The sequence below is a fragment of the Myodes glareolus genome, chromosome 23 (genome assembly GCF_982192425.1).
Source record: "Myodes glareolus chromosome 23, mMyoGla1.1, whole genome shotgun sequence".
NCBI lineage: Eukaryota > Metazoa > Chordata > Mammalia > Rodentia > Cricetidae > Myodes > Myodes glareolus.
The window spans coordinates 52,678,323-52,704,946 of NC_142048.1; the positions used below are offsets into that span (position 1 = coordinate 52,678,323).

General features: G+C 42.1%; 1 protein-coding gene across 2 annotated transcripts in view; it reads left to right on the forward strand.

Moving 5' to 3' along the window:
• The window catches only part of Csmd1 (CUB and Sushi multiple domains 1), a 1,511,659-nt gene that overhangs the window by 1,050,832 nt on the left and 434,203 nt on the right, over positions 1 to 26,624 (forward strand). The window lies entirely within an intron of this gene.

The window sequence follows — 26,624 nt, forward strand, 5'->3', positions numbered from 1 at the left end:
AATCTGCCCATTTGTTGGAGAGACAGACAGAATTAAGGCTACTAACATGGGCTGAAAGCTGTGTTAGCCACGTGGAGGAAGTCAATGGATGTCCAGTGGGCCTGCCACAGCAACAGTGCCATTAAAGAGAATGGGGAAACAGGATGCTAGTCTCCGGGATGACTGCCACAAAGTTGATTATATCACTGAAATTTCTGGCACTAGCAGCACAGTGTTGTAGACTGGGTGAGTTTTAAGGAAAGACTTATTTCATGTCGTAGTCTAGGAAATCTAAGGTCAAAGAGCCACATCTGACAAAGCCCCAAAGTGGGACAGGCTGTTGAAGGTGAAATTGGGAGCCTTATTGAATGAGGATGCCTGGGCCTCTTACCCACACCTTCTGTCATCGCTTCCTCTAGCCCTCTTTTCCTAGGAAGCCATTTACATCCCATTCCTCATCTACCCTATGATTCCCCTGACATAAACCACCTTCCAGTGACATTGAGTGCTCAGAGCTGAAGGAGTTACAGTGGAAGCTCAGGATATTCAGGAAGGCACAGATGATTGAGGCCTAACTTGTGAAGCTTCAGAGGGAAGCAAAGACTCTGTCAGGGTTGTTCATATGATATTTTGTATTAACATCTGTGGAGGGGAAACCCGTGCTTCACTGGGGCTATAGGCACTTGTCAGCAGAGGCAGGAGAATCATCTCTGAACAGTAAAATACCAGCATCATTGAGGCAAAAGCTTCTCATAAGTATTTTACGGTCAGCAGAAAGAAGCTGTGGTCCATAGGGGCATGAGGCAGCAATTTGGTAGATAATATTCCCCATATGGTACTCATTTAAAGGCATAAAGAGGTCATAGTGTTTAGCTGGGGCTTGTCACTATGTGGCAGGGTCAGCGTCTCTCTCAGTAGAGGCCAGGATGGCCACTGAAAAAGGTACCATTTCAATAGAAAACCCCAGCAAAGGAGAGATGCCTGAGTCCTGAGACAACCCCAACAGTAAAGTTTAGAGTGAAGTCAACCTGAGCTTGCATAACAAGCTGTGTTTGTTGTGGAAGGCAGAGATGGAGAGCAACAAACTGACCCAGGCTTTCTGGAGCCCAGATGACCATCATTGAGTCCCAGATGCTTCACATTGGGCTGCATATACGGTTGGGTTCAATTTTGTTTGATCAGATTTGCCATGACCCGGTTCCTCTGTCTTAGACAAGGAATGTATGTAAATTAATATCATTATCATCATTATTACTTTACAGAAGGGGCATATTTAAGAGGCTTTAGATTTTTAAAGAGACATTGAACTTTTAAAGCGTTCAGATTTCAAAGTTGGACTGTTTTATATTGTAATAGTAATTGCCTAACATGGGGCAGCAGGAAGTCAGTATGTATGCTGAGGCAGTCAGAGAAGGAAGACAGAATCTGCTGTTAGAAGACACCCATGGTCTTCTGTTTAAGTGTGTTAGCTTCCCCAGGTCTCTGTGTTGTCCAAGCATTTCTCCAAGCAGGCAATAACCAAAACTATAGCCCCTTGGAAATGACTGGAAAGGAAATATGAAGAGGGTTTTGATTTAACTTGAGATTTCATAGGACTTTTTTTGCTAGATGATTCTTCAAGGAGAAAAGATGAAACCTTTGTTTTCCAGTTGTGTATTTGTTTGCCTTGCCTGAATGAGCAGCCTGGAACCTTATTACAAGGTTCATTGGAAATGAGTACTATCAGTGGCTTCTTTATTCTCAAGCCAAGGATGAGGGAATTCTGATTTTGGTCCTGAGTGTGATTTCAGCTCTACGTTTTCCATGGTGACTATTATTAGATCAAGGATGTAGTGATCTATTTTGTATTTGTTTGGATTTTTTTTAAAACACATGGATATAAGATTCAGTGAAAACTCTTTTCTTTAGCTACAGAGATGATCTTGGCTTCCCTACCTAAATTGTTAATAGAATGTCTTGTATCAATCTCAGATTCAATGATGAAATTACTATGGTCAAGAGGTATTGGATTCTTAAAGTATCCTGTCTTCTTTTGGTGTTGTGGAGGGAAAAGGGTCTCGTACATGCCAGACAAGCATCTTGTAGGTCGTGGCACCACCTGACATCATTTTGCTTCCATACTATTAGATTTCACTTGCCAGAAGTTTACAGGTGTCTTACATATGGTTTCATGATGTATAATCTTATAAGGATTTCGTCTGGTTTCACCATCAAAGCAATGTTTATCTTAAAAAAATTGGGAAATCCTTCTGAAGCACGATTAATAAAAGCTCCAGAGTCAGAAATTGGGGTTCAACCTGAAGATCTGAAAAGCAAAGCAACCAACCACTGGCTCTTACCTTGACCTCAGTCCGAAATGGCGATTCTGCTTCCAGGAATCTCAGAATGAGACTGTGTTTTGAGAGCTGTTTCCTCCTGTCTTATATTCCTCTCTAGAGCTGGGATTAAAGGTATGCACCACCATGATTAAAAGCATGCACCACCCGATTTCTATGGCAACTAGTGTGGCTACTAGGATTAAAGGTGTATGCTATTGTGATTACTGGGATTAAAGGTTGCCATAACTGGTCTATTGACCAGTGGGACTATTTTACTTTCAGATCTTCAAGCAGTCTTTATTTTATTAGGATAGAATTGAAATGCCACTGCATCTTTCCTCTAGAATATTCTAGAACAGTTTCTGCACAGTTGGTAATGGCTTCTCCTTAATTGCTGACGGGATTTACTGATGAAGCCACCAGGAAAGGGATTTTCTCATGAAAAATCTTCAGTTACTGACTCAAAAATCTCCTTCATGTGCACATGAAGTAACTTCTTTTGTTACTTGATTATAGTTCAAATCCTTCAGAGGATTTTATTTTTCTTCAAGTTGGCAAATTTACCGACACAAAACTCTACACATTTACCTTAAATGGGGCTTTCTACACATTTACCTTAAATTTTTGTAATGTGTCTGATTAGCATTTCTATAAGTAATCTTATTTTTAATTAGTATATTACATATTGGATTTCAGTGTGGGGTTTTCAGTCATAGTCTACTTTGTGCTGAGTCTCCTGTCTTCCTCGGCATCTGTTCTGCAACCAAAGGGACCTTCGCTCGCACATGAATTGTGTTTCCATGCTGCAGGTGTTATGTTACTACTATTTTCTTCCTGGACACCTCTTTTTCTCCCTTTGTGGTCCCCTTTTTAGTTTTACAACTACACACACACACACACACACACACACACACGAGAACATGCAGATTTTTCCTTCTTAAGTCAGGGTTATCTTGTTTAATGTAGTTATATCCAATGGCTTCCATATTTTTCAGCAGATTTCATAGCTTTCGTTTCTCTTTATGGCTGCATAAATTTCCACTATGTGTCTACACCATATTTAAAACTTTGGACTTACTCATATTTAATTTTCATGTATGAGCATTTTGATTGTGTGTATGTATTTGTGCCGTGTGCCTGTCTGCCGCCCCCAGAAGTCAGAAGGACAGGGTTAGATCCCCTGGAGATGGGTGTGAGTGACCATGTGCATGCTGGAAGCTGGAAACCCATGAGCTCTGTAAGAGCAGCTGGTGCTCTTAACCGCGGAGCCATCTCTCCAGCCCCTGCACCACATTTCCATTCATCTGTTCTTTGGGGAACGGGTATCTGGGTTGATTTCATTTCTGAACCTTTTAAATAAATAGTGACGTCACAACTCAGTTTCCTTGTACTCACATTTTCTATGTTGATTGAGAGATTTGACGAGTGGCATTATTTATCCTCTAAGATGACAAATCCTTTCGCTGAGTTTTTTTTTTTTCCTGTTTCTTTAGCTGCAGTTCTGTAGATTGGGCCAGCATGTGTTCATTGGATCTTATTGGTTTGTCCCCACCCTTGGAACCATGGGCTCTGACTGTTGCTTTCTTGTCACATTCATTTCTTAGAGTTGAGAAGGCCAATGACCTGAGGTCCTTCTTCTTCACCCTTCCCTGTTATCGTTCTTTATGCTGTCCGATATAGTGTGTATGTAACTTTCCCTGTGGAGCATGTCTGACAGCCAAACACTCACTGGCACACATTTGTAAATTTATTGATACCATGTTATGGCTGAGAATATGTGAGTTCCTATTAAGCATTCCTTCCAAGTTACCTTGAAAAGAATATATTAAGAATGTATTTTTTCCTATGAAACCATGTTGTTCCCAGTGCTAGGAGTGAAAGGGTTGTGCACTCTCACATAGCTCTGTATCACCCACCAGCCCTACCCCCACTTCCAGTTTCTCAGCAACCTTTCCTACTGTGAAATCACACTCATTACTACTGAAGTGTCTCATTGGAAACATCTTCAAGCCCTGGGAATCTGTCAAACTAATGGTAGTAGATAGGGCTTCAGATTTTCTCAAATTTTGTTAGACAACTTTACTCTGTCATTGGCAACAAATATAATGATTTTTTTTTGAAGTTAAAGATACATCTTAATGAAAATTTCTCAGGAAAAGTATAATCTTATCAATCGCAGTTTGTCAGTCACCCAGATAAATAGGCACTCAGTAGCAAGGCAATCAGCCCTTGCCTCGGATGTCAATCACGCATGTCCTTTATTCTCGTGACTGACATCCCTGAGATCTCAATCTTCACTGAAGAGGTGCGGTGGGTTCAAAAGATATATACAGTAAAATCCAAACCCATTCTTGCTTTAGCAGGGACTTTCTGAGGTGGCCTTGGCCTTTTCTGTGTAAGGCGCACTGTCCTTGCCGGACTGCTGCCTTCACCATCTGGCGACACAATGGGAAGACCCTGTTCCTCCTTTATGTCGATTTCCAAGAACTTTGATTTGACAGATCCTCTGTAAGGGTCTTTATCCAAGGATCAATGGGTCACACCATGAAAAGAGATGCCTCGGCCCACATGCTGGGTGTCTTCAGCCCACGATTGAAAAGATGCTATTCAGAGGTGCGTCCCTTTGTAAGGAAGGTTGGGTGGAATTGAACGGAAGGTCATCTGTACCGTAGTGGTCATTGTGCAGTGACCACTGACCTCAGATGCACATGACCTGTGTTTATTGATGATACTTGCTGTCTGTTTATGGGACTGGAGAACGCAGGTGTGTTCAGACACAAACTGATACATCTTGGCCCAGAAAGGATGCCTTGAGTCGTGGATGAAGTGAGGTGTAAAGGCAGCGAGTCCAGAGGTTTGCCAGACTGCTGATGCTTACAATAGAAAAGGGGATTTTTTTTTTCATTATTTCATAGTTTTAGCATCACTTTTAGTGGAAATCAGTTCTTTCTAAATTCTTATAATCGATACCAATGACTGTTATATAATCCAGATGAATGCCTGATGTGGTTAGGGTGAGCTGGACACAATGGTGGTCAGCACTATAATTACATATAATTTAGGGCTGCTTTTTGTTTGAAGAGGGCTTGCTTTATTAAGTTGATAAAACTATCTGCCATCTCGTTTTTGTTTGAATTATTGTTTCTTTGGAAACCTTTGTAGTTTTCTTAAGGCAATCTAAATATTAATTCCAAGATTATCAGTAAATTATTCAAAGTTAATGGGGCCTAACACAAAGTCTTCCTGTTTGAATTAAATCCGTGGGAGGAAAGTTTCCAAAGTATTTGTTAGCATTGACCACTGTCTAAAAGACAAAGTACATTCATTAAAACCAAGGAATTATGGGGAAGACTGATGGAAACTCGGGTGCCAACATGGGAAAGAAGGTGCTGTGTTGGGGAGCGATCCGGGGCTCTGTTGTCTGTCTACTTCTGATCCCGAGGCGAACACAGCTCCTCTATATACACAAGTGCAATTATCTTCACTTGAAAAAAAATATTTTTCAATGATGGGAATTTGACATGGGCTTCTACACAAGGACTCTACCCATGGTACTCCAGCCAGCGGCCGGCCCCTCCACTGTTTTCCCCAGGGCAGGTTTAGAACTTAGAACTCTGCTTCTGTTAGGCAATCACCCTACCACGGCCATATCCTTAGCCCCTGGGTGCTATTGCTGTTAGTTGTTTGTTCGTTTATAGTTTATTTGTGTTTTGTTTTCATTTGTTGGTTTGTCATTTTCACTTTGAGACTGGTTTTGATATTAAGTCCAAGCCAACCTCAAACTCACCACTGCATGAGCTACCTATGCTGGCTCAATGAACAGATTCTTTCAGAATAAACCAAGTTCACATGCAATTATTAGGGTAATCCCTGATTTTTGCTGTATTGTTTTTGAGACAGGACCTCAGTGTAAAAGCCTGGGTTGGCCTTGAATTTATAATCATTCTCCTGCCTCAGCTTCCCAAGTGCCCACTACTGCACTCTTGCCTTTCTGTGCATGGTTTTCTTTTTCTTCTTTTTCAATTTTGGAAGAGATTGATCGATAAAGGTGCTGTACCACTAAAGTCCAGCCCCTTCCCTTACAGAGGACTCTTTAAACTTTAAGCGTTGTTCTGCAAGGTCATGTCTTATCTAGGACTTGCTGCTGGATCTTAATGACAAAAGCCTCTATTGACTTTGACTCATTCTAAATGAGGAGCCAGACTAAGGTAATTGTGTTTCCTTTTTCATAGTGCCCTTAATGGATCACTGGGTCCCACAGGGTGTGAACTTCACAAAGCAGCCACATAGGAAGGAGATCATCCCTTCAGCCCCATATCCCAAGCGACAAACACACAGTAATGGAAGAGAGGGGGTACTGAAGTCATACACAGTTGTGACTGCTACCTGAACCAGGGCCTCCTGTCCCCATTGTGTGGAGACACAGAAGCATCTAAGAGTAACAAAATTTCAGAATCCTACCAGGCTATTCCTAGGATGCCTTTTCATTTTGTCAAATGGAACGCATCTCATAGAGGACCTGGCCCTCCCTCCCCACTCACCTAGTGCCTCCATGCTTCCGAGTGTTCTTGCCCTGCCTCTCTGCAGCCTACGCAGCCAGCCTTCCCAGTGTTGGCATGCCTATGACACTTCTTTCCGTTTCTATAGTCTTGCTAAATCATGAGGTCCCAAAGGGAAGGGGACAGGCCTTATTGATTTTATCTCTTATTGCTGTGCCCAAGTCATGGTAGACACTTTTATTTTCTGTTGAATTGGATTAAGCTGAAGCTAACAAGCCTGTCCCTAGGGATATGTGATCACAGCCTCATTAGTACTGTGTTAAACCAATTAAGTTAGCCACTGCTGGTCAGGAAATGGATTAATGACTGCTTTAGGGAAAAAAAAAATGACCTACACTAGAAAAGAAGTTTGGAGATTGACAGTGAAGTTATGACCCAAAGGTGAACTATTTGATTTAGAACTGATGGGAACATGTTGACATGCTAACAATTTCTGTTCTGATCTATAGGCATTATTTTAACCCCGTTTGATTCTTCATTTTGTGACTGTTCTTTATGCAGTTGCTGATGGCAGATGGAGGCACAGGAAGGAGAACTGACATGCTCTGGGAGAATGAGGAATGGGTTAACCCCTCTCTGGATGAGATGTTGCTCAGTCCTGTGACCATAGAAGGCTGTCTTCCTTTCCACGTGGCATGCTAGTGATGGTGTTTAGAGTAACTCCCGCATCGCCATGAGATTCTGTTCCCTCTGTACCTCTTTAAAGAACCCGTAGAGTCTCCCAGCCAGGGTCAAGCTCAGCATTCTTTAAATGAGCACCAGTTTCCCACTAAATCTTTCCCAGAATTATTTTCAAGGAATGGAGGATGAGAGACTTGTCTCCTGGCTGTGAGCCAAAGTCCCCGCGGTCTCACTGTTTGGTTGTCCTGTGTGACATTATCTTCTCCCTCCATGAACTGAATCCTGGAGAGACAGAAACAGAACTTAGTTTTTTATTTTTGCCACAGCCTTGTTGTATATTTCTGGCTGGCCTTTAACTCGTAGGCATCCTCCGTTTTCAGCACCACAGTGCTGGGATTGCAGGCATGAGCCCCTGTGCCCAATTCCCTGTGCCCAGTTTAGTGTTGGGATTATAGGCATAAATCCCTGAGCCCAGTTTAAGGCCTTGAATCTGTATAAACAGGCATAATTTTATTATTGCTCATACTTGCTTATCTATTGATGCTTTTTATGTCTTCCCATTTTTAACTCCTCATAAGGGGAAATTCAGTTGTAATTATCAGGTAGGAGCAGAAGGCGCAGGCAAATCTTCCCATGCCACATAATCCTGATGGTCCCTTCAGTGCCTCTGCTTCCCAATGACTGTGCTCTCTCCATCCTACCAACAGAGCTAAGGCTTCATATTGACCTGTATCCTTTGCTGCCATTCGGAGGCCCTGTCCTGCTCGGCCCCCTAAGGATGATCCTTCATCCTTCTTTACCTCTTATGCACTTCCCAGGTCCATCCCAGCACTGGCCACCATTGGCAAGCACATACGTGCTTTCGTTTCCAATTTTAACTAGCATGGGGCGGGTTCCTGTCCCCTAACGCGGGTGTCACCCCCATAAAGAAGACAGCTTTGCCATTCCTCATCACTGTCTCAGCATGGAACCCAGCGTGGGGCTCACAGCGAACACTTACTAATGACTTATTAAGTCTTCCGTTTTCACTTTTAAATTAGTTACGTATTTACATATGGTGAGGCGGTGATAAATGTCGGCAGGCGCTGCAGACTGTTGATCCATGGGTGATTTTTCAGGACAATCTTTATTCTGTATGAGAGAGCTCCTGTGTGGGTACTTAGATGAGCCTCTGCACCTGTGCCACCTGAAGATCATTTGCATAAACAGTCGTTCCTCTTAGTTAACAAGAGGGGGCAAGTTGATGCTGTTTTATCATTAAGGGGCATTGATAGCTTAGTCTGTTTTTCCATTATCTTTATCAATTAAAAAAAAAGCTTACTAGTAAAAGAGGCCTCTTGCACAGTAGAATTAAGACCGTATTTAAAGTTTAATAAAACTCAGAAAGGCTTAGGATGGTTCATCTCAAAACTGGGCTCTGCGTGGAAGAACGTAGCCTCCTGTTCTTTCATCCATGTCCACGTGGTGTTTGGAAGTAGACAGTCAAAGAACTGTCCCTATTTCTCAAAACTCAAGTGTTGTCTTATTGTTCCAGCCACTGTCTGTGTCAGCAAATGGTTTCTTTGCCATTCAGTTAACCAGAGGAACAGAAACGGAAGTGATGTGGGGCACGCCTCGCCTTTCTCTGTGCAAATAGAACAGGTCGGTAGAGTTGTCTGCAGACCTTAAATTCTGCTTTTGAGTCTGCAACAAGAATGCCCCGTCTCTGCTCCAAAATGTCTTTGGGATTAGAGGATAATTGAAGGATACAACACATTTCTATAGCCTCCCTGGTAGGCAAGCATGTAGCTTTCTGGAAAGTTGCAGTTGCTAAGAAACTGAACAAGCCTAGGGAAAGCCTTTGCGGGAAGATTACTGTTCCTCCAAAGAGTGACAGTACATCTTTAAGGACCGCTTAGAAAGGTACCATGGCTGTGTTGTCCTCCTTGCCCTGGGAAACCTTGTTGAGTCTCTAACAAAGGGCGCATTGAGAGTGTTTCCGAGGTAATTCCTCTGTCAAAGACTGCTTCGCTGAGGAGATTCTCATGTTCTCTGCCTTTAGGTGTTTGTAACAGTGCATTACTTTTGTGTGTGTGTGTGTGTGTGTGTACACGAGGGGTAGTAGACCATTATTTAAGTGTGTATTAATCTGTTAGCTTTGAAATGCAAAGGAGAGCTGATGAACTAAACATCTAATTTCATCAATATTGCTGGAAAACACAGTCTGCGGACAACGTGAATGACAGTGTCCAGTGGTTTCTGTCTCTGTGTCTTGATTCATCATGTAAAAAAAAACGAGGGGAAATAAAAAACAAGATCACGTCGCTGTTCAGTTGGGGCTCTAATTCTTAGCTGTTCTTCCATAGTCTATATAAAAAGAAGAGTCTGTAAAACTTGCATGATGCTATTGAGGAACCCCAATGACCTTTGGGGCCAGAGGAAGCATGTGACGCCAGGTTCCAGAACCCCCAGAAGAACTGACCTCACAGTATAAAAGCTCAGACTCTTACATCATGATTACATGTTGATTCAGCGGATTTGGTTGGGGCCACTCTCCCTGCTCCTCAGTTTCCTCTTAAAACCCTTTAGGGTCTCTGGTTATTTATTCTGATTTCCTCTATTCCTCTGCCAGAGGCTGAGAAGGAGCCTGGCAGAGAGTGGTCATTTGTGTGTGCTTCCCAGAAAAGGGCCTGACTTATTCTGATCCTTCTGATCCTTGCTGTTAGACACAAACCCACTGCCAACTGTCGCGGCCTAATTGGAGAAGTGGGAACTAGGGGTTTTGAAAGTTTCGCATTGTGGTAAATATAATGCTAACCATTTTCTCTTCAAGTGTGCCATTAAATTCGTTCCCAGTCCAGCACTACCCTGACCAACATGCTTGTCAGAACCCCCTTTCTCTTGCCAAATTGAGACTCTGTACTCCTAAAACAAAGAACATCATCCCACATACAGCTCACAGCTGCTGTCCCATTTTCTGTGTCTCCGAATATGATGGCTTCGTGGATCTTAACTATCAGTAGGCTAAGCCCTCATAATTGTCTGGTGTGCCAGCAGCATTGGTAACCACTTGATGCATAGTTTATGTTATTCATAAGAAGATATGTGGAACACATGATCAGGCTATCTTGCAGGTCTTGCATTTGAAAATCAGTGTTTGATACCAAAAGGGTTCTGTTATGTGAAAACTCTCAGTTTCGTACGTCTTCTCCATGTTCTCTATTTACTACAAATTCTGTATATCTGCAGATGTCAGGAGTAATAAGGGTGGCCTGTTTAGTTCCCTGTGCAAAAGTATTACCCCTTCTTGGCCTCCTTCAGATAATGTCCTGAGAACAACAATAAGGAAGCAGAGAGCTGGGGCTGCGTGCAGTTCTGCCTGCAGAAATCCCTGGGACAGCATGAGGCTGCCTGTGCTGTGGACCATGAGAAAACTACCTGGGGAAACCAAGGCACAGGAGCTCTTCAGAGTCCAAGAATGTGTGGGCTGGTCTCAGTTTGCCATCCGAGGATTTTGTAGATTAAGAGGGTCAATGCTCACCTCCCTTGCAGACATCGGAAGGAGAACATTGCAGTCACCACACTGGTTCAGTTGTCGGCGTCAGTGTAGACATTTTTCTAAGCGCCTACATTTTCAATCTAATGTCAAGTCTTTTTTATTCTCTGCACTGAAGTTATCTGTTTAATTTTAATGACTGCAGTGTTACCCTAGCAAATGTTTTAGAGCAGGGTTCTCAACCTTCCTAATGCCGTGACCTTTTAATACAGTTCTCATTGTGGTGACCCCCGACCATAAAATAATTTCATTGCTACTTTATAACTGTACTTTTTCTACTGTTATGAAAGATAATATAAATCTGATATGCAGGATAGCTGATATGTGATCCCCCAAAAGGGTTGTGACCCAGTAGTGCGGGAGAATTGTCTATATTCTGTCAATCATATATTTTGATAAAATGCTGATTGGCCAGGCAGGAAGTATAGGTGGGTCAACCAGACAGGAAGTAGAGGTGGGGAAATGAGAATAGGAGAAGGCTAGGGAGGAGGAAGCTCCCTCCGCCATTCCTGCCCAGATCACCGAAGAAGCAACATGCCAGCTGACAGCTGAAAAAGGTACTGAGTCACATGGCTAACACAGGCAAGAATTATGGGTTACTGTAAGATGTAAGTATTAGTTAATAAGAAGACTGAGCTAATGGGCCAATCAGTTTATAATCTTATAGAGTCCTGTGTGTGGTTTTCTTTGGGACTTGTCAGCTGTGGGGTACTGGGGGGGGGGACGGAAATCCCCACAGCTGGCCCTCCTGTTACAACACAGGGGTTGAGAACCCCTGTTTTATGGGAAGGATGCTCCTGGCTAACCCAGGTATGGATCCTAACTCTCGATTTGACCCTCAGCTAGACCACTGCTTTTGTCTCTAGTGATGCTCTCTCTTCTGAAGCCAGTTCCCACTGGTAGCGATACCTCCCGTCCTCTACAGAGAACAGCTGTGAATTTGGGGTGGGCAGGTCAGTGTGGGAGGCACCCACTCTCTGGGTGGTGGTCCAGGATGTCTGGGTGATGGCTCTGACAGTGGATAGGGCCCCCCTTTTTCTAACAGCCACAGATGACTGTTACACATGGCTCGGACTGACAATGACTGATTTCCTTGCTGCTGCTGTGCCCAGCATGCAAAGAGAAAGGAGTACACTAGGCAGCTTTTAGATATCACTAACATCCATGGCAGACAAATGAGCCCAAGTCACTCTTGAACTGCATTATGTGCTCCTATGGCCGACTTCCTGAACTGGACTAGGGTGGCTTCCTATGTAAACAAGTGAGAATGAGGTGGAGGAGAAAGAGAACGGCAGGGACTCTTGAACAGGTTTGAAAGGTAGGAAACTGCTGATTCCACAGATTTATATATAAGGATGCCTTCTACAGTCTCTCTCTCCCCCTCCCTCCCCGTGTGTGTGTGTGTGTGTGTGTGTGTGTGTGTGTGTGTGTGTGTGTGTGTTTGATCCACCACCTGGTTTCTACATGGGATTTCTCTTTTTTTTCAACTTATAAAAATAGCATTTATTTGAACTCACAATTTCAGAGAGTTAAATTCCATGACTGTGGCGCTAAGACATCATGGCAGGAGCACCTGAGACTTTATGTCTTGATCTACAAGAAGGAAGTAGAGAACACACTAGAAATAGCATGAGTCTTCTGAAACCTCAAAGCCCACCCCCAATTACACACTTCCTCCAGCAAAGACACATCTCCTAATCCTTCCCAAATGGTTCCTTGCACCAACAAGAAACCAAGAAATTAAGCATATGATCCTATGGAGGCTAGAGATAATGGCCAAGCAGTGTTTTAATTAAAACAGTATCTGTGTGATTATTTCAGATGTAAGCTAGCCATACAGCCAAAACAAGGGGCCCTGCTCTCTGTAATTTGAATTCAGAGCCCAGGCTGATGGGCCCAGGTCTTAGCATACTTCAGAGAGATAGCTCTGTTCTGTTGACTGATGGGTTCTCTGGGGTTCTGGCTCTTGTGGACTTAAGCAGAAGTGACTGGCTTTGGAGCCACAGGGCCATAATGACATGGAGACTCTGAAAGGAAGAAGAGAACACATGGGCTGCTCAAGCGGTGCTTGTAAACTGAGCCCAGCATGCCTCTGTGAGCTGAGCGCAAGCCACATAATGGCTACTTTGCCAGCAGCTATGCTTGTATCTCTTATAATGGTTACTAAATTTGTGAGTGTCTCCCCCATTGGTGTGCTTTTATGTGTGTGATCATACATAAGAGCACATATACTGTACATTCCCCCACTATGACTGTGTTCTCTCTGCCTTCTTGGTTCCCTTTCTGATATTTGTCTTGGGAGTTGTGGGTCAATTACAAGCAACACAAAGTGAAAAATAAATCAAAATATCAGAAGGTTTTGCCCTGCATACATGGAAGCATAGGAGAAAATATTTTTCAGAAAATCTTTGCGCTCTTAGGACCATTTGCTGATTGATAATACATTTAAAAGATTAATTTCATGGTGAAAACAGACTTGGATCCAGGAACTGATGTCTTGAGCTTATGAACTCGCGTGTCTGGGTTTCATAAACTCTGAAGTGGGAAAGGGTCAGGTGCTGAGACAGGAAATGGTGATATCTTCACTGGACACCTGTCCCAGCAGAGGGGCCATCAGCAGGTTTCCCTCTGTGCATTCCAGGACATGGTCAGCCCCTAGCACCCATAAGGTCTGTTGAGGAGAGGAAGCTTTTCCTAGCTACGTTGCCCTATAGATTTGGCTGTGTGGGGAATCTTTTTCTTTTTTTCCCCCAAATTTATTTATTTATTTATAAAAATTTCCACTTCCTCCCCTCCTCCCCATACCCTCCCATACCCCCCACTCCCTTTCCTCCTTCCACCCTACTCCCTCTCCTCCTCCATCTCCAGTCCTAAGAGCAGTCTGGGTTTCCTGCCCTGTGGAAAGTTCAAGTTCCTCCCCTCTCCCTCCAGGTCTAGGAAGGTGAGCATCCAAACAGACTAGGATCCCATAAAGCCAGTACATGCAGATGAAAAAAGACCCAGTGCCATTGTCAATGGCTTCTCAGTCAGCCCCCATGTCAGCCACATTCAGAGAATTCGGTTTGATCACATGCTTGTTCAGTCCCAGTCCAACTGGCCTTGGTGAGCTCTCATTAGATCAGTTCCCGTGTATCAGTGGGTGAACGCACTCCAGTGTTCCAATGTGTGTCTCTGTCTCTATCTCCAACTATCGCCCAATGAAGGATCTATGGTGATATACAAAATATTCATCAGTATGGTTATGGACCAGGACCAGTTCAGGTACGCTCTTCTCTGCTGCCCAGGAAACAATCTGGGGACATCTCCTTGGGCCTGGGAACCCCTCCAGAATCAAGTCTCCTGCAAACCCTAAAATGGCTCCCTTAGTTGAGATATATACTTCCCTGCTCCCATATCCATCCTTCCTCCCTCCCCCCATCACATTCCCCCAAGCCATCCCTTCTCTCTAACCATCTCCCCTTACTTCCAGCCCCCACCTCCCGTGCACCCAAGTTTGCCTGGCAATCTTGTCTACTTCCAATATCCAGGAGGATAACTATATTATTTTCTTCAGGTTCACCTTCTTATTTAGCTTTTCTAGGATCACGAATTATAGGCTCAAAGACCTTTAACTATGGCTAAAATCCACTTATGAGTGAGTGCATACCATATTCCTCTTTTTGGGTCTGGGTTACCTCACTCAGTAAAGCGTTTTCTATTTCCATCCATTTGCATGCAAAATTCAAGATGTCATTGTTTTTTACCGCTGAGTAAAACTCTAATGTGTAAATGTTCCACACCTTTCTTAACCATTCTTCTATTGAGGGGCACCTAGGTTGTTTCCAGGTTCTGGCTATTACAAATAGTGCAGCTATGAACATAGTTGAACAAATGCTTGTGTAGTATGTTAGAGCATCTCTTGGGTATATTCCCAAGAGTGGAATTGCTGGGTCCTGAGGGAGGTTGACTCCCAGTTTCCTGAGAAACTGCCACACTGATTTCCACAGTGGCTGCACAAGTTTGCATTCCCACCAACAATGGATGAGTGTTCCCCTCACTCCACATCCTCTCCAGCATAGGCTATCATTGGTGTTTTTGAGTTTGGCAATTCTGACAGGTGTAAGATGGTATCTCAAAGTTGTTTTGATTTGCATTTCCCTGATCGCTAAGGAGGTTGAGCATGACCTTAAGTGTCTTTTGGCCATTCGAACTTCATCTGTTGTGAATTCTCTGTTCAGTTCAGTACCCCATTTTTTAATTGGGTTAATTAGAGTTTTAGTGTCTAGTTTCTTGAGTTCTTTGTATATTTTGGAGATCAGACCTTTGTCTGATGAGGGGTTTGTGAAGATCTTCTCCCAGTCCGAAGGTAGCCTTTTTGTCTTACTGACAGTGTCCTTTGCTTTACAGAAGCTTCTCAGTTTCAGGAGGTCCCATTTATTCATTGATTCTCTTATTGTCTGTGCTACTGGGGTTCTACTTAGGAAGTGGTCTCCTGTGCCTATATCTTGTAGACTACTTCCCACTTTCTCTTCTATCAGGTTCAAAGTGGTCGGATTAATGTTGATGTCTTTAATCCATTTGGACTTGAGTTTTTTGCATGGTGATAGATGTGGATCTACTTTCATTCTTCTACAGGTTGACATCCAGTTATGCCAGCACCATTTGTTAAAGATGCTTTCCTTCTTCCATTGAATACCTTTAGCTCCCTTGTCTAAAATCAGGTGTTCATAGGTTTGTGGGTTAATATCCGGGTCTTCTATTTGATTTCATAGTTCGACTTCTCCGTTCTTATGCCAATACCAAGCTGTTTTCAATACTGTCGCTCTGTAATAGAGTTTGAAGTCAGGGATGGTAATGCCTCCAGAAGTTCCTTTATTGTATAAGATTGTTTTGGTTATCCTGGGTTTTTTGTTTTTCCATATAAACTTGATTATTGTTCTCTCAAGGTCTGTGAAGAAGTTTGATGGGATTTTAATGGGGATTGCATTGAATCTATAGATGTCTTTTGGTAGAATTGCCATTTTTACTATGTTGATTCTCCCAACCCAAGAGCAGGGGAGGTCTTTCCATTATCTGGTATCCTCCTCAATTTCTTTCTTCAAAGACTTAAGTTCTTGTCAAATAGGTCTTTCACTTCCTTGGTTAGAGTTACCCCAAGATAATTTATGCTATTTGTGGCTATCGTGAAAGGTGAAGTTTCTCTGATTTCCCTCCCTGCTTCTTTATCCTTTGTGTATAGGAGGGCAACCGATTTTTTGGAGTTGATCTTGTATCCTGCCACATTACTAAAGGTGTTTATCAGCTGTAGGAGTTCTTTGGTAGAGTTTTGGGGGTTGCTTATGTACACTATCATATCGTCAGCAAATAACGAAAGTTTAACTTCATCCTTTCCAATTCAAATCCCCTTGATCCCCTTATGTTGTCTTACTGCTATTGCTAGAACTTCAAGCACTATATTGAAGAGGTATGGAGAGAGTGGACAGCCTTGTCATGTTCCTGACATTAGTGGAATGGCTTTGAGTTTCTCTCCATTCAATTTGATGTTAGCTGTTGGCTTGCTATATATTGCTTTTATTATATTTAGGTATGATCCTCGTATCCCCAATCTCTCCAACACCTTTATCATAATGGGGTGCTGAATTTTGTCAAATGCTTTTTCAGCATCTAATGAAATGATCACATGGTTTTTTTCTTTCAGTTTATTTATATGATGGATTACATTGATAGATTTGCGTATGTTGAACCAGCCCTGCATCTCTGGGATAAAGCCCACTTGATCATAATGGATAATTTTTCTAATGTGTTCTTGGATTCAGTTTGCAAGTATTTTATTGAGAATTTTTGCGTCAATGTTCATGGGTGAGATTGGCCTGAAATTCTCTTTCTTGGTTGTATCTTTGTGTGGTTTTGGTATCAGGGTAACTGTAGCTTCATAAAAAGAGTTTGGCAATGACTCTTCTGTTTCTATTTTGTGAAATACATTAAGGAGTGTAGGTATTAGTTCTTCCTGGAAGTTCTGGTAGAATTCTGCATTGAAACCATCTGGTCCTGGGCTTTTTTTGGTAGGGATATTTTTGATAACAGCTTCTAATTCTTCACGACTGACAGGTCTATTTAGATTGTTCACCTGTTCTTGCTTCAATTTTGGCATATGGTATTTATCTAAAAAAATGTCCATTTCTTTTACATTTTCCAATTTTGTGGCATACAGGCTTTTGTAGTAAGATCTAATGATTCTCTGAATTTCCTCTGTGTCAGTGGTTATGTTCCCTTTTTCATTTCTGATCTTATTAATTTGCGTGTTCTCTCTCTGCCATTTGGTTAGTTTGGACAGGGGTTTGTCAATCTTGTTGATTTTCTCCAAGAACCAGCTTTTTGCTTCATTGATTCTTTGGATTCTTTTCTGTGTTTCTATTTTGTTGATTTCAGCACTCAGTTTGATTATTTCGAGTCTTCTACTCCTTCTGGGTGAATCAGCTTTTTTTTTTCTAAAGCTTTCAAGTGTGCTGTTAAGTCTTCAATGTGTGCTTTCTCCGTTTTCTTTAAGTGGGCACTTAGTGCTATGAACTTTCCTCTTAGCACTGCTTTCATAGTGTCCCATAGGTTTGAGTATGTTGTGTCTTTATTTTCATTAAATTCAAGGAAGACTTTAATTTCTTTATTTATTTCTTCCTTGACCCAGCGGTGATTTAGTAGTTGACTGTTCAACTTCCATGAGTTTGTTGGCTTCCTGTGGGTAGCATTGTTGTTGAATTCTAACTTTAATCCATGGTGATCTGACAAGACACAGGTGGTTACTAATATTCTTTTGTATCTGTGGAAGTTTGCTTTGTTATCGAGTATGTGGTCAATTTTCGAGAAGGTTCCATGAACTGCAGAGAAGAAGGTATGTTCTTTCCTATTTGGATGGAATGTTCTATAGATGTCTGTTAAGTCCATTTGATTCAGTATCTCCAATAATTCTCTTATTTCTCTGTTAGGTTTCTGTCTGATTGACCTGTCCATTGGTGAGAGAGGTGTGTTGAAGTCTCCTACTATTAGTGTGTGTGGTTTGATGACTGCCTTGAGTTCTAGAAGTGTTTCTTTTACATAAGTGGGTGCCTTTATATTAGGGGCATAGATATTCAGGATTGAGACTTCTTCCTGATGGATTGTTCCTGTTTTGAGTATGAAATGTCCATCTCCGTCTCTTCTGATTGATTTTAGTTTGAAGTCGATTTTGTTAGATATTAGAATGGCCACACCCACTTGTTTCTTAGGTCCATTTGCTTGGAAAACCTTTTCCCAACCCTTTACCCTGAGTAGATATCTGTCTTTGTGGTTAAGGTGTGTTTCTTGTAAACAGCAGAATGTTGGATCCTGTTTTCGTAACCAATCTCTAAGTCTGTGCCTTTTTATAGGTGAATTGAGTCCATTGATATTAAGTGATATTAATGACCAGTGGTTGTTGACTCTGGTTATTTTTTTTTTTGGTTAGTAGAGTGCATGTGCTTCCCTTCTTTGAGTTGTGCTTGTGAAGGGTCGCTAGCTGTCTGAGTTATTGTATGCAGTGCTGGGAATGTTGGATTCCTTGGGTTGTGATTTTCCTTCTAATACTCTCTGTAAGGTTGGATTTGTAGCTACGTATTGTTTAAATTTGTTTTTATCCTGGAATATATTGTTTTCTCCATTGATAGTGAACGATAGCTTGGCTGGGCATAGTAGTCTGGGCTTGCATCCATGGTCTCTTAGTTTCTGCAGTACCTCTATCCAGGACCTTCTGGCTTTCATGGATTCCATAGAGAAGTCTGGTGTAAGTCTGATAGGTTTACCTTTATAAGTTACTTGACCTTTTTCCTTTGCAGCTCTTAATACTCTTTCTTTAATCTGAATGCTTTGTGTTTTGATTATTATATGGCAAGAGGATGTTTTTTATTTTTTTGATCCAGTCTATTCGGTGTTCTGTATGCTTCTTGAACCTTCATAAGAATATCGTTCTTTAGGATGGGAAAGTTTTCTTCTATAATTTTGTTGAGTATATTTTCTGAACCTTTGATCTGCGATTTTTCTCCTTCTTCTACCCCTATTATTCTTAGATTTGGTTTTTTTTTATTATGCCCCAGATTTCCTGAATGTTTTGTGATGAGAATTTGCTGGATTTGCTATTTTCTTTGGTCAGAGCATTTATTTTCTGTATGGTGTCTTCATAATCTGAGATTCGTTCTTCTATCTCTTGTATTCTATTGGTTATGCTTGCTTCTGAAGTCTCTGTTTGTTTACCTCGATTTTCCATATCTAGCTGACCCTCGGTTTGTGTTTTCTTCATTGCCTCCATTTCAGCTTTCAATTCTTGAACTGTTACCACTACCTGTTTAATTGTTTTTCTTGGTTTCCCAGGGTGTCGTTTACGGATTTACTCATTTCTTCAAACCTTTTGTTATATTTCTCTTCCATTTCTTTACTCATTTTTTCAATCTTTTTGTTATACTTCTCTTCCAGTTTTTTAAGTGAGTTATTCATGCCCTGTTTAAGGGACTCTATTGCTTTCATAATGACACTGTTTTCCACTTCTTCTGGAACAGGGTGTTCAAGTCCTTCTGTAGTAAGATCGCTGGGATCTGGTGTTTTCATGCTGTTTTTCAGATTATTGGAGGAATTCTTGCCTTGGCATCTGCCCATCTCTTCCTTCAACTGTTCTCTAGTGGATCTTCTGGTACTGGGTCAGGTTCCCCCCTGTGATGAATCTTCTGCTAGAGGATCAGCGCCCCTTGGTGGCCAGGATTCTTGCTGAGCTGATGCAGGGCCTACCTTTCCACCCCTGGCAGGCAGGCTATCGGAACACAGGCACTCCCTCCTGCTGGGTTACACTTCCAGCCCAGTCCCAGTCTGCTGGAATCTTTTTCTTTTTCCCTCCCTGTCTCTCAGCCTCTGACTCAGATCCCCGACAGTGTTTGATTCCCCAATCCCCTCGCCTCCTGATCCCCCATGGAAATATGTCATGGAGTTTGTCATGCCCTGTGTTGGACACCTTCCTGCAAAGGGCTTCTGACTCTGGACTTTGAAGTGTCACTGTGAGAGAGGAAAGGGTCTCACATGAACACTCAGCCATCCAGGTAACCCAGTTACTTTCCCTTGTTCTAATTATTCCTGGGACCTTCTTTACCCCCCTCCCTTTTCCTGTTTCCTTCAAAAGTTGCCTGGAAATGACTTCTGTCTTTCTAAGAGTCTTGAGTTCTTAACACAGGGTTTCATTTTCTCCTTAGCATGACAAAGATATCTTGTTTGGTAAATATCAGGATCCCATGATTTACATCAAGCTGAAAGATTCAAATCAAATTTCCTCACAGGAAAATTCACACATTCCCCCTCACCCCCAGTCTGCCACTTCTGAGAGCTGGTCAGGGTTCGGAAGTCACTGGTCACTTGAAGAAACCGGTTTAGTGGCATTACTGATGGCTGAACTCTTGCAATGCTCCATTTGCATGGCTGTAGGATCTTTCGGGACTGGTAGTTTGCAGTACCTAAAAATCACATGAAATATGTGTTCCCTTTCTGTCCTCAGGCTGGAGAGAGCCATCTACTCTCGGACATGTGTTTAGCGCTGCCAAATCGCCTTTGCAGCTTGAGAAGATGAGCAGAAAAGCGATCACTGTATAATGACAGGAAAAAAAAATGACCCAGAAATGACTTATGTGAGGAGATCACAAGACTCATAAAAGGCATTCTGATATCCTCAGCCACACACATTTGTCTTTTAGAGGATGGTATTTTCTGGAATGCTGAGCTCAGCCTTCCCAGGGTATGGCCAATTTGCTTGGGATGGTCTTCGAGACACTGTCATTCTCGTTTATCAAAACCATGTCCTTCGGTGGCTGGAGAGCCTCCGTGTGTGTGTGTGTGTGTGTGTGTGTGTGTGTGTGTTTCCTTCCCAAGTGATATGACTCACGTGCTTGTGAATCTTGAGGTGACAGACAGCAGTGAGTTGCTATAATGTGAACGATATAGTTGTTATGCTATGGGGGCACAGAAATGAGACTGTACTGTGCCTGTCTCCTAGACAAAAGACCTCTCTGTACCTGTGAGACACAATCTAAACACCTCAGAGGTGCCCAGAGGGCATGCACCTCAGCAAATGGATTTGGGTCTGGAGAGGCATGGGAATGAATAGACCCTGCCAAGCCTGGTGGCCATGTCTGACATCCTCTTACCTTTTCATAGTTCTGTGTTCAAGGTTAGCATAGTCCAATTCTAAACCTATGGTGGAACAGAAAGTGGACAGAGTTTGGAGTCTCAAGGTGGGAGAGGAGTAGAGAAGGAAGGCAGAGCAGGTCCCTAGGGCCGAGCACACAAGTCGTTGGCATTACTGTTGGACATTTTGGGATACAGGACTTGATTACCTGTGATATCCCAACTAACTAAAGGTATGACACCCACCAAGCTTTGCTGTGGTGGACTTGTGATTGAGATATGACCTATTCACTTTGCTAATAACTTAAAAATGAAAATAGAACGTATGTGTGCATGCATGCAAGCACCCCCACTCCCATCCACACGCTAACTGCTCCTCCAAACCTATCAAGACCCAACCCCAGTTTCAGTTTCTGAAAGACATTTTTCTCTGTTTGTTCAAGGCTGTTTCCTCACTAACATTCACATAGCAGTTGGTGCTCATGAGAAATACATCCCAATATCTACTAAAATGAAGAATGTTGTATACCAGAAGCACAGCACATTGTCTTGTGCGATCACAGTCCAGTGCAGGCCTGGCCAGTGAATGTCTTTGCCCTGTGTAAGTAAGGGTAACAAAGGCTAGGACTGGGGAGCAGGTAGGTTTCCACGCTTTTCTTCCCCTACCTTACCAATAGTGACAGAGGCACATACTGGAGGGGACTACATGAACCCTTTATACCTCATGCATTCTTGGTGCCTGTGGTGTACCAGGCTCAGATAGGGCACTGGGGGCCTTCTGTGTAGGATGAAGGTGTGACTCAGATGCTCTGAAGATGTTGAAGGATGATCGACATGTCCCTGACAGCTTTTCCTCCCTCGTACTTTTCTTGGATCAAATGTCATTTCTCATTTTCTAGAAAGTTGCCTTCAATATTGCCCTTATATAGATTTCAAGAAAGTTTCAGCACATTTAACTTATAGATAATTCTAGTTATAAAAGGAAAACAGTTTTAATGATTTGAAAAATAGTTGGGATGAATGAAGAAGAGGGAAGGAGAGAAAGAGAGAGAGAGGGAGAGAGAGAGAGAGAGAGAGAGAGAGAGAGAGAGAGAGAGAGAGAGAGAGAGAGAACAAAAGCAGAGGGGGAACCCAGAAAGAATAAGGACATGTGAATTCCAGGGACATGTCCGCAGTTCTCAGCGGTGCAGAATACACAGATCCCAGCTGACACTTTAAACATGTCATTCTGCTCATTCACTCTTGAGGGTTAGAAAGGGATATTTCTCAGACAGTTCTCCATGAATTTCCATTTTGATGTCTCTATTAGATACTGGGTCAAGAAGACAGCATATGCCAAGGTGGGGTCACACATGCAGACCACCCTCTTGTCTCTACTCTTTACATCCATTCACCACCTTCCCTCTGCCTCTCCCCTGAACACCTCTCTCCTGACAGAGACATAATTTCCATGTTAGTGGCTTCTTTTTAAAATATATTTTATTATAATCTCTCTCTCTCTCTCTCTCTCTCTCTCTCTGTGTGTGTGTGTGTGTGTGTGTATGTGTGTGTTGAGTGTGTGTGCATGCAGCAGTTAGAGGACAGTTTGTTTGCAAGAGTAGTTTATTTTTTAATTCCACCATATAGATTCTGAGACTCAAACTCAGAGAAGCAAGCTTGGTAGCAAGCATCTTTACCAGTCGAGCCATCTTGCTGGCACCAGATCAGGAGCTTCTTCTCAGTCAACCAAGCAGTGTGGGGAGCCTCACAGGGTGGGAATGAAGCAGAACATCCAGCCAGGGCCACAGGGCTCTACTGTCTATGGTCTCTGATTTCTGCTTCCTTTCCACAGACTAGACTACACACTGTCAGATTCAGTGCTCCCCAGACCTTAATTGAGTTGTAGGGCAGTCTGTCCTTGTCCTAGATCCCCAAACACACAGGAAAATAGGAATCTTGGGAATGGTAGATAAACAAGTCACAGAGCTTCTGAAGCCCCTGCCCCACCTTCAGCCCAGTCACCTCAGGCTGCCATGTTCTCCGCTGGCTCATGTGTGCCTGGGCACACATTCACAGTACCTGAGGCTATGGTCATACACATGCACACATGGCGTATGCAATCACATGTTCATATGTGCACACCCATGCAATTATGTAGAACTCTCCGTACACATGTGTGGCATATACACTCATGAGTGCATACATGCACACTCAAGTGTGGTAAACACTCACATATCCATATACATTCATGGTAGATTCACCCATGTGTCAGCACATGCATAGCTCATTCATGATGCACACTCATGCATGGTACACACTTGCATACATACATGTGCATGGCCGATGCACTTATATGTGTACTCATGGCATGTGTGCATACTCGTGAACATGTCTCAGTGTTTCCACACCCTCTTGCCTCATCGCATGGAAACAGTTTAAGTGAAGCACAGCTTCTCTAAGTAACTCCAGAAGCTCTGTTCCTGTGTCCCCTGTGTATACTTTATTATGAAAGAGGTGACAAGTCCTGGCTTCAGTTCAATGCTGGATGCAAGGCTAGCCCAAAAATTTGTGTTGTCTGTTGCTGAATATAAGGGAGGGATGTGTGTGGAAATGGCCTCCCCAGGTGCCAATCACACAGTCTGATACCTATCTATGCCTGCTACCTATCATTTATATATCAGTTATATATCAATCTATCATGTATCTTTCATTGATTTATCATCTGCCAGTCTATCAATCACCTAATCTGTCTGTCTGTCTGTCTATCTACCTATCATCTACATAACAATCAATCTATCTATCATCTGTCTATCCTCTATCTGCCACCTTTCATTTATTCATGCTTCTTTCTTTCATCTCCATATTCTGCATATACCTGTATCTAGCTATCACATAGCTCTATTATATTTATCAATCTATGTATATCAATCAATAATCAACATTCCTGTATCTATTATTTATCCCTGTCTATCTGTCATATTATATAATACTCCATCCATTTGAGGCTCAGGGGAGGATAGCTAACAGACACAGGGATATTTCTGGTCAGGAGGGATAACTTGTCATGCCTTAAGTCACAGTAGCATGACTTTGTTGACCACAACTAATTGAATTTCAAAATAGAGTGGAGATATTTTAAATATTTCTCAACATGAAGAAATGGGAAGTGTTTGAGGTAACAGATGAATATGCCACTGCCTCTCTGATCTTATCATGGCATATTGCCAACATATACTAAAATACCACATTGTACCTCAAATATATTATTCCTATCTATTAACAGTGAAAGTGGGACTGGAGAGATGACTCAATGGTCAGGAACACTCTTGCAGAGGACTGGAATTTGGTTGCCAGGACTCATGTCAGGTGACTTACAGCTACTTATATGCATATCAATGATTCTCATCTTGTGGACCATGCTCTCTTTGTGAGTTATGTTAACAGAAGTTTCTACCTACCTGTTCCTACAGCCATGTGCTCCCAAAGAAACACATGAAGGCTTATATTAATTATGAACTGTTTGGCCTATTAGCTCAGGCTTATTATTAACTAGATCTTGCAACTTAATTTTACCCACAATTCTTGTCTGTGTTTAGCCATGTGCCTTAATCAGTGAGGCATTCTCATCTTGCTTCTTTTGCATCTGACTTGCAATTGCATCTTTCTGTCTTTCCTCTTTCTAGAATTCTCCTATTCTGGTCGTTCTGCCTATACTTCCTGCCTGACTACTGGTCAATCAGCATTTTATTAAACTAATATGAGTGACAAATCTTTACAGTATACAAGAACATTATCACAGAGCAGGGTCAAATGACCCTTTAAGGAGGTAGCATTTTAGATATCCTGCATATCAGATATTTATATTCCAATTCACAAAAATAGTCAAATTGCAGTTATGAAGTATCAACAAAAATAATTTCATGGTTGTGGTCACTACAATATGAAGACCTGTATTAAGGGGTCTCAGCATTAGGATGGTTGCAAACCATTGTTCTACATCCAGGGAATTCTGATATCCTCTTATGGACTCTTTAGGCACCTGCATATATATGTGGCAGACACCTCCCCACACACACATGCATGCATACCCATGGAAACAAAATAAATCTGAATATATATATATATATATTAGAAATAGACATAATGTCTTCCTGGCTGCCTCAGTAGATTCTGCAGTAACTGTGATTATGGAAAAGGATGATCCCCTCTGTCCAACATCCTTGTGCAGCTAGGGCAGTGGGCTTCATAGTCACATCAGCACATATCCAGCTTCAGACTCATATTTAATCCTTAAATTATTCCAGATTATTTCTCCAGAATTACTTGAACCAACACTTTTTGAAAAGTCCATATATAAGTCTTCTCCAAGAAGCCCATATTTAGAAGTAGTTTGTGTTAGCACTAACATACCTAGAAATAGCTCAGTCACCTCAGAAGACTCTTCTCACCACAGCAGGTAAAGTTAAACGTCATTGAATAAAGTGTCTCTACAAACTGAAAGTTGAGGAATGAGTGTTTTAGAAGCCATGAGTGTTAAAGTGAGAGTCAATTTTTTTCTATTGTATCCTATTTGAAAGACAGCTTCCTCCTGCTTTCACTGGTCCACTTAAATCTGCTTTTAAAGTATTAATAGTACACAGCATTTCTAGGACTTTTCCACATAAGTCTCTACTACCAATATTTGTCTTCATTATAAAACATAATTATTTTAAGTGCCCTATATCTATTTGCCAATGAAAAGCAAGATGTTTTGCTGGAATCATCCTTGAAGGATACTTCTATGAAAACAAGATTAGTCACCCTGATAGATCTAATATACAGAATCTCAAATGTAGTGGTACTAAGTCAATGAAAACTTGGTTTGCTGTGTATTTGAAGTAGAAAGCACACATGGTTTTAAAACTAAACTGATTTGTGAGCCAGAATAAAGCAAAACAAAAGCTCAAGTCAATAAATTAGAAGCCAGGTCATATTTTTTTACCATCTCATCTTGATCCATTACTGAGACAATTGGCTTTGACTCCGCCTGAGGGTTACCCCTTGGGCTAATTTCTGACCTGCAGATGAAGAGCTGGACATTGTTAATAAATTTAATGTTTTAAAGTCAGGATGACTCCACTATCTAGTGATGCCATTTCCCCTGGGTTGTGCAAAAGAAAAATCACAATAGTAGTGAAGTTCTGTGTGGTTTCCTAAAAGTCTTAGAAACTGGTGGTCACTGCTCTAGAGCAGAGGCTTCTGAGAAAGACTGATCCCAGGGGGAATTGGCCAGTTCTGGGAAGAATCCTCACCCCAGGCTGAGAAGATTTCCTGAACATGTGTCCGGAAGGTGTCTACAAAAACTCATGCACTGCCAGTGCTTTTCAATAGTGAGGGTAGAGACAGTCTGAGGATTGAAGCTTTAGTTTTCCTTTTAATTTCATAGAGTCAGAATAGAACAATTACCAGAAACCAGAAGAGATACTTGCCATGGTTCCATTGAAAAAA